The sequence below is a fragment of the Cheilinus undulatus genome, linkage group 11 (genome assembly GCF_018320785.1).
Source record: "Cheilinus undulatus linkage group 11, ASM1832078v1, whole genome shotgun sequence".
NCBI lineage: Eukaryota > Metazoa > Chordata > Actinopteri > Labriformes > Labridae > Cheilinus > Cheilinus undulatus.
Genome location: NC_054875.1, coordinates 26,263,167 through 26,274,681, shown reverse-complemented (window position 1 = coordinate 26,274,681; position 11,515 = coordinate 26,263,167). Strand labels below are relative to the sequence as shown.

General features: G+C 41.4%; 1 protein-coding gene across 1 annotated transcript in view; it reads left to right on the top strand.

The window, feature by feature from the left end:
- Positions 1–5,193: 5,193 nt before the first annotated feature.
- Positions 5,194–11,515, top strand: part of LOC121517682 (chemokine-like protein TAFA-2) — a 144,563-nt gene continuing 138,241 nt past the window's right edge. Inside the window, exon 1 of the mRNA XM_041799646.1 lies at positions 5,194–5,683. The gene's annotated coding sequence lies outside the window, so the exon portion shown is untranslated. The remainder of the gene's footprint in view (positions 5,684–11,515) is intronic.

The window sequence follows — 11,515 nt, the reverse complement described above, 5'->3', positions numbered from 1 at the left end:
ACCCTTGGCAGCAATAACTAAAATCAAGCATTTGCAGTAACTGGTGATGAGTCTTTTGCATCGCTGTAGAGGAATTTTGGCTCACTCTTGTTCACAGAATTGATTAACTCAGCCATATTGGAGGGTTGTGAGCATGAACTGCTTGTTTAAGGTCACACCAAAGCATCCCAATGGGATTTAAGTCCAGACTTTGACTTGGCTGCTCCAAACCCTTAATTTGTTTTTTTTTTTTTAGCCATTCAGAGGTGGACTTGCTGGTATATTTCTGGTCTTTGTCCTGCTGCATAACCCAAGAGTGCTTGAGCTTGAGGGCACACACTGATGGCCGGATGTCCACCTTTAGGATTTTCTGGTAGACCGCAGAATTCATTGTTCCATCAATCACAGCAAGTGGTCCAGGTCTTGAAGCAGCAAAGCAGCCCCAGACCATCACACTGACACCACCATGTTTGACTGTTGGCATGATGTTCTTTTTATCAAATGCTGTGTTATTTTTACGTCAGATGTAACAGGCCGCACACCTTCCAAAAAGTTCAACCTTTGTCTCGTCAGTCCACAGAATATTTCTCCAAAGGTCTTGGGGATCATCAAGATGTTTGTTGGCAAATGTGAGATGAGCCTTTGTGTTCTTTTTTGCCAGCAGTGGTTTAGGCCTTGGAACTCTCCCATGGATGCCATTTCTGCCCAGTGTCCTTCTTATGGTTGAGTCATGAACTCTGACCGTAACTGAGGCCAGTGAAGCCTGCAGTCCTTTGGATGTGGTTCTGGGTTCTTTTGTGACCTCCTGGATGAGTTGTCGCTGCAGTCTTGGAGTCATTTTGGTTGGCTGACCACTCCAGGGAAGGTTCACCACTGTTCCCAGTTTTCTCCATTTGTGGACAATGGCTCTGACCGTGGTTCGCTAGAGTCACAAAACCTTGGAAATGGCTGTGCAACAACTTTTATGAAATAAAGATTTCTTAATCTTAAAAGGCAATCCAAAGATTACAATCATTAGAATGTACATAGAAAAAAAATGCTGCAGTTATTCACCACAAAGTCAGTGGAGAAACCCAAATTAAATAATTACATTCATATTCAACATTGTTGTCAAATATTAAAGGTTCTCTGAGATACTTTTAGATTATGTGAATTTTTACATCTCCTCAGGAAAAGTGGAATTTGGCGATTTTGTTCTGTACATGTGGAAGTAGCTATCTTTAAACAGTCATATTCAGCCATCAACAAGTGTCTTTAATGTGAAAAATGTCACCAAAGTCTGTTTCAGTACCATGCAGTTGATTGCTTCATCTGACACCTACTCCAGGGATTTAAAATATCTAAGAATAATAAACCTCAAATTTCAGTTTGTTTTTATACGCAGCTATGAAGTGTCATAACATGTCACAACTTTTTGATGAGATTTGTGGAAAAAATAAGTCTTTATTTGCAGTGGCTTTCTTTAAGTCTTAAAATACACAATTTTCTCAATTAGATTTTGCATTAGAAGCTACCACAGAGTAACTGTCTTCACTAGTAGCTGTGATTATTATGAATATATGCAGAACCATGTGGAGACTCCTTGTAGTTTTATGGATTATCTCAAGGTCTTTCAGTCTGTCTGGATTTCTTTATTTTAGCTGATTTACCATTCCCATCAGTGATTGAAGGAAATGTGAAACTAATTAATGTGATTAGACTATTTCCAGCTGCTCTAATACACACTTGTGTGACTGCGCTTACGTATGTACTAACATTTATACACAACATGCCTCTCTGAGGCTGTCATGTGGTCTGCAAAGCCTCTCTCTCTAAGGGAATTGACTATCTATTCTCTGACAGAGATGCACAAATGTCTCTGATTGGCACATGCTCAGTCCCTCACTGTCATTGGGAGGCCACCAACTGGAGAGTGTGAGGGGGTAAGGATGTATGTGTGCAAATGTCACAGATCCCAGAGGAATTAGGTTGATTTTTGAGGCCTTACAAGCAGCTCTGAGATCTTGCATGCATGTGTGTCTCTGTTTGTTATCTTGCAGTCCACATGCTGAGTGTAACTGTGCTGCCAGAGAACGAACGAAGCAGAAGACAAATCCCATCGCTAGGTTACCCATGATTCACCGGGGTTGCTTTAGAAAGCAGTAGTAGAAACAAAGGAAGAGGGGGAGAATAGAGTGGGTTATTTAGAAGATGTTGTAAGGAGGAAAAAAAAGACAAAGGGTTAGAAAAGTTGCCTAAAGAAAAAGAGTGAAGGGAAAGAGTTTGTAAAGGAAAGAAGCGAGCTGTAATCTGAACTGTTTGTCAGTGTTACAGATTAGCTCACTGGGTGAAATGATATATGAGTGGCACTGGGCCTCCTCTCATGCACACGCACACAATCAAACCCCGACTATGGATCAATTACCCTGTCATCCATGTGTGCAACCATACATCATCACCTTGATTACATCACACACAAACTTTGGCACTTGTAGGACGACTTCAATATACACAAACACTGCTTGAACTTCAGCTGCACTTTCTTTTACTGATGTTAGTGTGTCTCATGTTTTACTACCAAGTTTCTGACATCTGTGGCCTTAAAACCTATTACTGTCTCTCTGTTTCTCCTGCAGCCAGGGGATGCACACACGCACAGATGCACATGTACAGTCACACACAGTTGCACCCCAGAGCCACTGAGACTGCCTCCTCAAATGAACTGCACCAGTCAGAGTGAGTGAGGCTGGACAAAGTCATTTGTTGTGAGTAAACTTCTTTGGGCAGCTCAGGTCATTTCAGGCAGTGGGAGACACTGAGACCACACACACATAAAGGCACACATGCAGGTCAGCTTGGTGGTGGTGTCGTGTCGATCAGTCCTCCACTCCTGTTGGTGTGGTCCGCTGGGAAATGCCCGTAGCTCAGCTAAAGTGGGTTCAATTTAATTTGAACTTCAGTGAAAGAGAGAGAGAGAGAGAGTGAGAGAGAGAAGGGGGTGGGGTGATCCAATATTGTTTTGTCCTTCTTGAAATGACACTAACATTTCAGACTTTGTTCAGCATCCAGCCCCCCGAGAGCCCTTGCTGATGCATCTGAAGTGTGCAGAAACACAAGTCCACACAATAAAAGGGTGATGATATTACAGAGTTAAACATTTAATAATTGATTTTATCTCTGAAAGTGTAATTTTTTCTATTCTGAGTTAAACAGTCTTCAGTGTTGGAGTTGTTTGATGGTAATCTACAAGTGTTGGTTCAACTCTGAGTCAATTAGTCTAAGCTCCGCCCTCTGTCATTACAAATCTGGGGGATATGTTGGCTGTGTTTTCATGTGTTTAGAAGTGTTCTGATGCTGCCTGTTACATCCCTGCTGGGATTCCTTTGCTCATGTTTCTGTTGGATTGTTGTTTTTGATGTGAGACACATTTGCACCATGAGTGAAGGTATCCACTAAGTTAGTAAGTTCCCACCTGTGAAAACAGATCGGCCTAGAGCAAAGGTGGTATGCATTCTTCATCAGAGTGTAGTTGCAGCTTTGAGGTTGTCTCTGTTAGTAATGGGAATTCAAACTCTTTCCAGTGATCTGGATCATGTGGCTTGGTTGAGCAAGAAGAGCCAGCTCTGGCGGGTCAGATGAAATCTGCTCACTGACTGGGCTGTATGACACACCTGATATAAAACATTAGTGACACCATCAAGCACAAGTCCTTAATGTATGGATTGCCTGTGCCTTGGGTAGCGTGGAGATAAGGTCATCCCTATTAATCAATCATATAACACACAGACACACAACCAATAGAGTGCATTCCAAAAGTATTCAGATCCCCTTCACCTTGCAGCCTGATACACTTAGTGTATCAGGCTGCAAGGTGCAATCATGACAAAGTAGTTTCTCCCAGTTTTTGCTGAGTCTACCTGTGATTCCACCTGATTTGGAAGGGGACACACTCTATAAAAAGCCATAGCTGACAATGCACATTGGAGCAAAAACCAAGCCATGGGGTCAAAGGAACTGCCCGCATGGCTCAGAGACAGGATTAGGGAAGCCTGCAAAAAAATCTGTAGCACTGAAGGTTCCCAAGAGCACGGTAGCCTCCATAATCCTCAAATGGAATGAGTTTTGCATGACCAGGACTCTACCGAGTGCTGGTTGCCCAGCCAAACTGAGCAGTCAGGGCCTTGATTGATAGGGTAGCCTCTCCTCAGAAAGGCTTTTTTTTTTTTTTTGAAGAGTGCAAGTTTTATTTTTTATACATTTACAAAAATGTCTAAAATTTTGTTTTCACTTTGTCATGATGGGGTTCTGAGTGTGGATTAATGAAAAAAAATGGGATTTTTTTTACTGTAGTATCTTGAAAAAAGTGACTGGGGTCTGAATGTTTTACAAATATACTATTTAAAAATATAAATATTAGTAGTAATAATGATACAAAAAATCTCTCAGACAGGATCTTATCATTCACATTAAAAATCCGCTCTTTGAAGCACCTTATTCACAAACCCATCCCTGCTTCATTCTTGCTAAAGAACATCCCGCCTTGCACAGGTGTTAAATGTGAGGTGGCAAACTCAAAGGATTCCCATAAATGATTAATACAGTAAATATTTAAAAATAACACCCAAAGTGACAGGAAGCAACACAGTGTTGTGAAAAAAAGTAAACTCCAATGTGTAAAAAACAAAACAAAACTGCGAGTGTTAAAATGTTATTTTTCTGTAGTATTAATGCCAGAAACACTTATGTTACACAGTGAAATGCTGGATGGTGCAAATGTTTACCACTACACACTAGTGGGGAGAAAAATGGAACATTTACCAGTCTTGGCTTGTGAGATGGTGCAGCACTGTCGTAGTGTTTAATTTGAAACACTGTCAAAAGTGTAGTTTCAAACTTTATGTATTGTGGAGTAATATAGACACTGTTCAATTGTTGAATCTATATGAGTTCAGTTAAACGGTCAGTTTTACTGTGCATGCCCCCCTCTGTTTGTCTAGCAACCAATACAGAGATGAGTCAACAAGTAGGCTATCAAATATCCAACACCCCATGTGTCCCCCTTCACATTACTGTACAGCGTCATTTGAGTTTATTGCATGCACCCCCAGAGTCAGGTGTTTCCTACTTACGCCGCTAGGGTGCGCTGCTCCACTTCCCAGCAGACCGCCAGGCAGCGCTTTCCATCTTCCAGGCAGGCAGACACAAGCGCAACAACAGTCTGCGTGACTCCCCGACCGCATCGCACCTCTGTCCCGCCACGCAGGGCTACTTTCTCTTCGCCCCCTGTAAAAGAGGATAAAAAGGGGGATCCTTTGCGCTGAACTAAATGCTGCATGGGCAGGTTTAAGTTGGATGTTTCTTTTGTGTTTTTATGGCTTAATAACTAAGTTTCCTGCCTCATCCGCTGCTCACAGGAGGAGGAAAGGAGCGGAACTTTCAGGGGACCCTTTTTTTTCTTGCTCCGGAGTAACCACAGGGGTTAACGCGCAGGCTTTAACCTAGGAGGTCACGCCTGCCACCGGCTCCGGATCTTCCCAAAGCTCGGCTGTGGAGGCGGATGGTATGGTATAACTTTTCCGCTGCAGAGAGAGAACCTGAGAGGAGCCGTTTTATGGTGTCGTGGAGAGGGGATGCGAGCCTCTCCTCCGTGTCGGATAGCGGAGCGGCTATGAGGAGAGAGGTTCACCTGCTGGGCTAACAGAACAAGAGCACACTGCACCAACAGGTAGGCTACGGATCTCTGTGTTAGGCTTTCACCTGTCCAGAGCAGCCTGGAGCACCCGGCTGTTTTAATGCGCTTTGTGTTAACTCTTAAAAGTGTGCGTAATGAAAAGTGGATTAATGGCACAGCTCTGACGCATCAACACGTCTGTTTGACAGTCCAGTGATTGTGTCATGTTTTTAATTTACGCACAGAACGGGTGACAATTCATCTTTAGAGAATAGGCAGTAATTTAGTTTCATGACTGTTACGCGCAAAGATTGCGTTTGGTAATGTCCCATCATGCTGTCTGCTCTGGTTTGGCTTCAGTTTCATTATCACCTTTGGGATTTTACAGCAAGACAAATGATTGCGGTTGTTTCAGGTGTTGCACAGCCTTTATCGGCCTGTCTCTCTCTCTTTCCCTCTAACACCCACGCACGTACATAGAGGGGCACGCAGGTCTTAGCAGTGCGTAAATGGGCATATGGCGCCGGGTAAGATGCGCTATATATCGCTGAGTTTGTATCAAATCTTAGTACATAGTGGGTGTATCTCTTGTTGTTTTATTGCATGAGTCTGCCATGTCCACAGGTGCAACATGATGAGTAAATGGTCACGCTGTTTTACGGAGATAAAACATCTTTTTGCGCATGTTACTTTCCATAGGCTCAACAATAATTGCATTCAGCTCTTAAAAATATGAAAATGTGTCTGGAGCATGTAGGGAAACCTCCTTGAAATCTGTCTTCTGCAGATCACCAAGGATCATCTGATAGAAAGCAGATGTTTATTCATAAGATGACCTTTTATTGGTGACAACACTGTGCATCAGTGTGGCATCAGAGTGGAGGCCTAAGCAGTTGAAGGTGTCACAGAGGTTGCATTTAGCACTTAAAATGTTAACACAGTTAGAAGTAACGAGGTGGCATCTGGGTCCCCAGCAATATTTAACTGCTGTTTTGAAGCTTTTTTTTCAAATCTTTGTGTGCATACAAGCTGGATTGATGTAAACAAAGATGGGTAACCCATATTTTTAAGTGCTTCTTCATTTCTCTCTCTGCATCTGAGAAGAAAACATAAGAGAGAAGGCAGAGAAGTGGAAGAAGGAAGATGGCAGGAAGAGCGCTGAGTGAGATATGATTGACAGGAGAGGAAGGTGCAGGAAGCACCTAGCAGAGAGGGAGATGGGATTGTTTCAGGGTTTATGGAGAGACAGAGGAAAACATAGACAGAAACAAGTGCACAGTGTCTGATTAGTTCTTGGAGTTTGTTGGGAAAAGCGGTCTTAATATGGCCATGGGCGTTTGCATAAAAACTCATAAAATGTTCACCATTATTCAGTATGCACTCTGCTCACATACGGGGAATGAAATTACTGTTGAGGTTCATTCCCTTTTAAGCATTAAATGCAAGATTATTACAATTTGTACTGTAGTGTCAGGTACGGATCACATTTATAAATCACTTTTGTATCATCTAAAACAAAGTGAAAAAAATACTGAAAGAACTGCACAGTAGAGGGCAAAGCTGTTGATTTTTGGCAATTTCCATCTTAATGTTTAGATTATAAAAACATTTCTGGGTGTAAAAGGGATATGTTCTAGTAAGAGTATAATAGGTTAAGTCTAAGCTAAAGGCTTCATTTTTTAAAATTCTTTCTGTTATGAATCATGCTATAAAATAGATAAAGCAGTAATGACAATGCATTAATAAGATTGGATTAAACATTGTGATGTTTGAAAATAAGTACTAACTGATATCAGCTGTATTAACAAATTTGCTCCACAACCAAATAATGTGGCATGCACTGATGTGATGGGAGTCTGTTGTGCTGCATCGATTTGCGACAAGCTAGCACACCTGATGGCTGATTCATTGAGGTTTTTATCAGGTTGAGAACCTGTTGTACCTGTTAGACAAACGATGATATGTTTCATGATCAAATGTGAAGGAAACTGTTGCCAGTTTGGTAGTGCTACAATTGCTTAAAGAGATATCAGCGACCTGCAGTTTGTAAGACGTGTTCTAGTTACATTTCAAGAGGAGGGGCCACAAAATTATAATATATCATGTTAACAGTCTCAAGAAGTCATTAGAAGTACTGCAAGAGCAAGTAATGAACAAAACTAAGTATTAGAAATTGGCATCAGTGAAACTGGCTCTATTGTTTCTTTAAAATTGGTATCCATTTGTGGCCTGATTTTCACAGTCGCTGCATCTTTATTAGTGATGTAGAAGTAAATCCTGGACAAGTAGCATTATTGCTAGCTAAAAGTTCATTTGAAGCTGGAAAGTGTGTCAAGCTATTATTTTGTTCTAATGTTAAAATTACTTATTCCTGTAATTTTAGGCCCTTTTCACCACTGTCTCCACACATTTTTATGTCATGTTGGACCAACATTTACACCCATTAGCCATTTTTTTTGCCACTTTTAAGCTATTTCTGTTACTTTTTAACTCCATTTCAAAACTTTATTCACCCTTTATGCCACTTTTCACCCATTTTGACACTTTTTGTCCCGATTAAACACCTTAAACCCAACTTTGCCACTTTTTAACCATTTTTTCACCATGTTGTGCCCATTTGTACCCTTTCTTGCCTTTCTTAATTAACTTTTGCCACTTTTATCCACTTTCGATTATTTAAGCCTATTTTACCCACTATAAAAGCATTTTTTCCTACTCTGTTACCACTGCTACATCTTTTTTCTATAAACTTTATTGTCTCTTTTTGCAATTACGAAATCATTTTCCCCTTAAAGTTATTTCAGGGCCTCTGACATATTAATGTTTGTCCACATCCTGGCCAATATGAAACCTGACATTGCTTTCCAAATGGTATCAAATGTTTACCTTGTAAACATTACCAGAAAAAAGGATGTTCTGTTTAAAGAAATGAGGTTTACATTTTCTAAAAGGCTATATTGTACTTCAGCACAAATAAATACAACAATTTTCTTTGATGAGAGTGGTTATCATTCAGGTTATTCAGTTTTCCCCTTTCTCCCCCTTTAACAGTTAGATTAAAACTCCCAAAACACTGCACTGCATTATCCCAGATCACCAACCTTCCAACCTAAATCCTCACAGAGGTTGACATAAATCAGATTATCTGAAAAAGTCTAATCACTAATTTCAGAGAAGAAATGTGTCAGGGATGCAACACAGTCCCACCGCTGGAATTGGTACTTTTTATTACAGGTCAAGAAAGATACTTAACCCCAGTGCAAAAGACACCGCCTGTGTTTAATATGAATGTGTTTTTGCTTTATTTGCCTTTGCCTTTATTACACAGTGATTATTAGAGAGAGGACAGGAAATTAAGCAGAGTGATGATGATGTAATAAAGGTCATGGTTAGCATCTTAATCCCTCTGCCACATGGATGCCTCAGTGTGTGTGGAAAATTAATGGCAGCAATCTAGTTTCATACCCTGCCTTACAATGAGGAGTCCGCTCAAATTACACTTTTGCAATTTGCTCCGAGTTTCTTGTCATTCCCTACCTAATTTTAAAGTCACTGTGACACACATACACACACACACACACACACACACAGATACATGCAGTGCAACCTGGCTACTTATTGAATAATTGAGTACACTGCAGAACAACGCCTTTTTTATTAAAGCTCTTGTGAGGAACCTGAATTTTGAGTTGATTTTGGTGCCCTCTTGTGGACAAAATGGTACGGCTTATCTCTTTGATAATTGATTTTGTCCTGTACACACTTAAAAAGTTACAAAACCCTCAGACCACTTTTTAAACTGGAAATTAATGTACATGGGTCTTACATAGTACTGTCCATCAGTTGGGGTTTAGATCTCCACATTTTTGCATAAAATATTTGAATTCTAGATTTTGTTACAAACATGCATAGTGGCTTGACAGGTTGAAACTTCAACTGACTATTTTTGAAAAATTTCTTTTAGCTGATCTGATGCTAACTCACGTATGTAGTTCCATCTGTTTCAACCAAAGAGCTCAACAATTACTGCCCACTTTTTATATGACTGTTAACTTTACTTGTAGCAACCCATGGCTGAATTTTTTTGACTCCATCAATCAGATGTTGCTCTTATAATCTAGGACTGGCATGTAGTGCTGTTGCTTGAGATCACAAGTAAATCATGTTTTTCTTTGAACTGAGTGGATAAAATATGAACTTATGTCTTCTACATGATTATTTACGTTCATTATCGCATTTAAACTGAAAACCGTTGAACTATTTTTGTCACTCACCCTGATGCAGCACTTTTTTAGGCATTACCAATAACGTTTTAAGGAATCAGGGACTGCAAGGTTTGCAGGAGTTGCATCGGGCAGATCTCTCCAGTCTTTAGCTCTAAATGGAGGCCGAAGAAGTGGTGAGTGTGGACCTTCATGTAAGCTGTGATCCACCAACTGTTGAGGAGAGTCAACAGGTGGTGAACGAGATGAAGGCCTGGAAGCCCCGGGTGTATGTGTGATCCAGGCTGAGATGCTCAAGGCAAGTGGTAACACCCCAGTGATGTCCAGATCACTGATCTCGACTTTGCTTATGATGCTGTGATCCTTGCGGAGACTGTGAATGTCCTTGTGGGGATTGGATTGAGTGAGGAGGCTGAAGCAATGCATGCCTCCTGGGTCAAAACATAGATCCAGACATTTGGGGATGCCTTGGATGCTGCCATCGAATCCGTGTCTGTGAATGGTAAGAGCGGAAAAGTTATGGAGTAGTTCACCCACCTTAGCAGCATAATCCATTGATAAATGCTAAATGCGAGGCTGAGATCAACCGCAGACTTCGACTTGGACATGGGGCAATGGGTTCGCTGAGCAAGACACTGTGGCATTACCGGCATCTGAGCATGTGGACGAAAATCAGAATCTTTCAGTCCTTGGTTCTCCCTGTCTTACTATACTCTTCTGATGCCAGGAAGTTGACTGATGGATGGATGCATTTTTGGTTATTGATGCCAGGACCAGGTGTCTTATGCTGACGTGCTCAGACAAGCTGGGATGGGAAGTGTCAGCTACTTGATATGAGATCCGCAGCTGCGCTTTTATGGGGACTTGGTGAGCTTTCCCGGCCTGATCCACCTCACCGTATACTGGGTGCTCAGGATACAGTGGGCTGGTCCAGATGTCGAGGGCGACCCCACACGTCTTGGAGGGGGCAGGTGGGAGAGATGGGATATGGGCCTGGAGGATGGTCATCAGGAGGCCAGAGGAGTGCAGGACCAAGGGACTTGCAGTTCAGTGAAGTGCAAAACCAGCATAAGCTCCCATACCTGACCCTGACCTGAGTGACATTATAAAAATGAGTAGTTTTGCTGCCAGTGGTCTCATTTACTTTCCTGTGTCACATTGAAACATCTGTTTATTTGTATTCTGTTTCATAGATAGTCAAAAGTTTTAATTGGATGATTTTAATCTGTTTCCTCTTGAAACATTAGCAAAATCAAACACACATTTATAAGGTTTCACACGTTCCTCTTCCAAAACTTTGAAATGTCTCTATACATGTACCTTTAACAAGCTTTTCCTGCATTTCTCTCACTCACTCCCTTTATCCTTCTCTTCTACCCATAAGCCCTCTGGGCTCTGGGAATAATGTCAAAGCTCCTGTCCACAGAGACGGAGAGAGAGACAGGAAAAGAAAGACAGAGCGAGAGAGTAAGACAAAGAGAGTAGCCAGGAAGAAATGAAAAATACAGTATGTGTCCTATTAAAGGTGATCTTTTTTTCATTTGTCGCCTTTCTCTCGCTGTGCATGATGAGCAGAGAGAAGGTGGGAATGAAAAAAGAAAGAACAAGAATGAGAAACTGTAACGAGACAGACAGAGAGAGAGAGAGAGAGGGACAGAGAGTG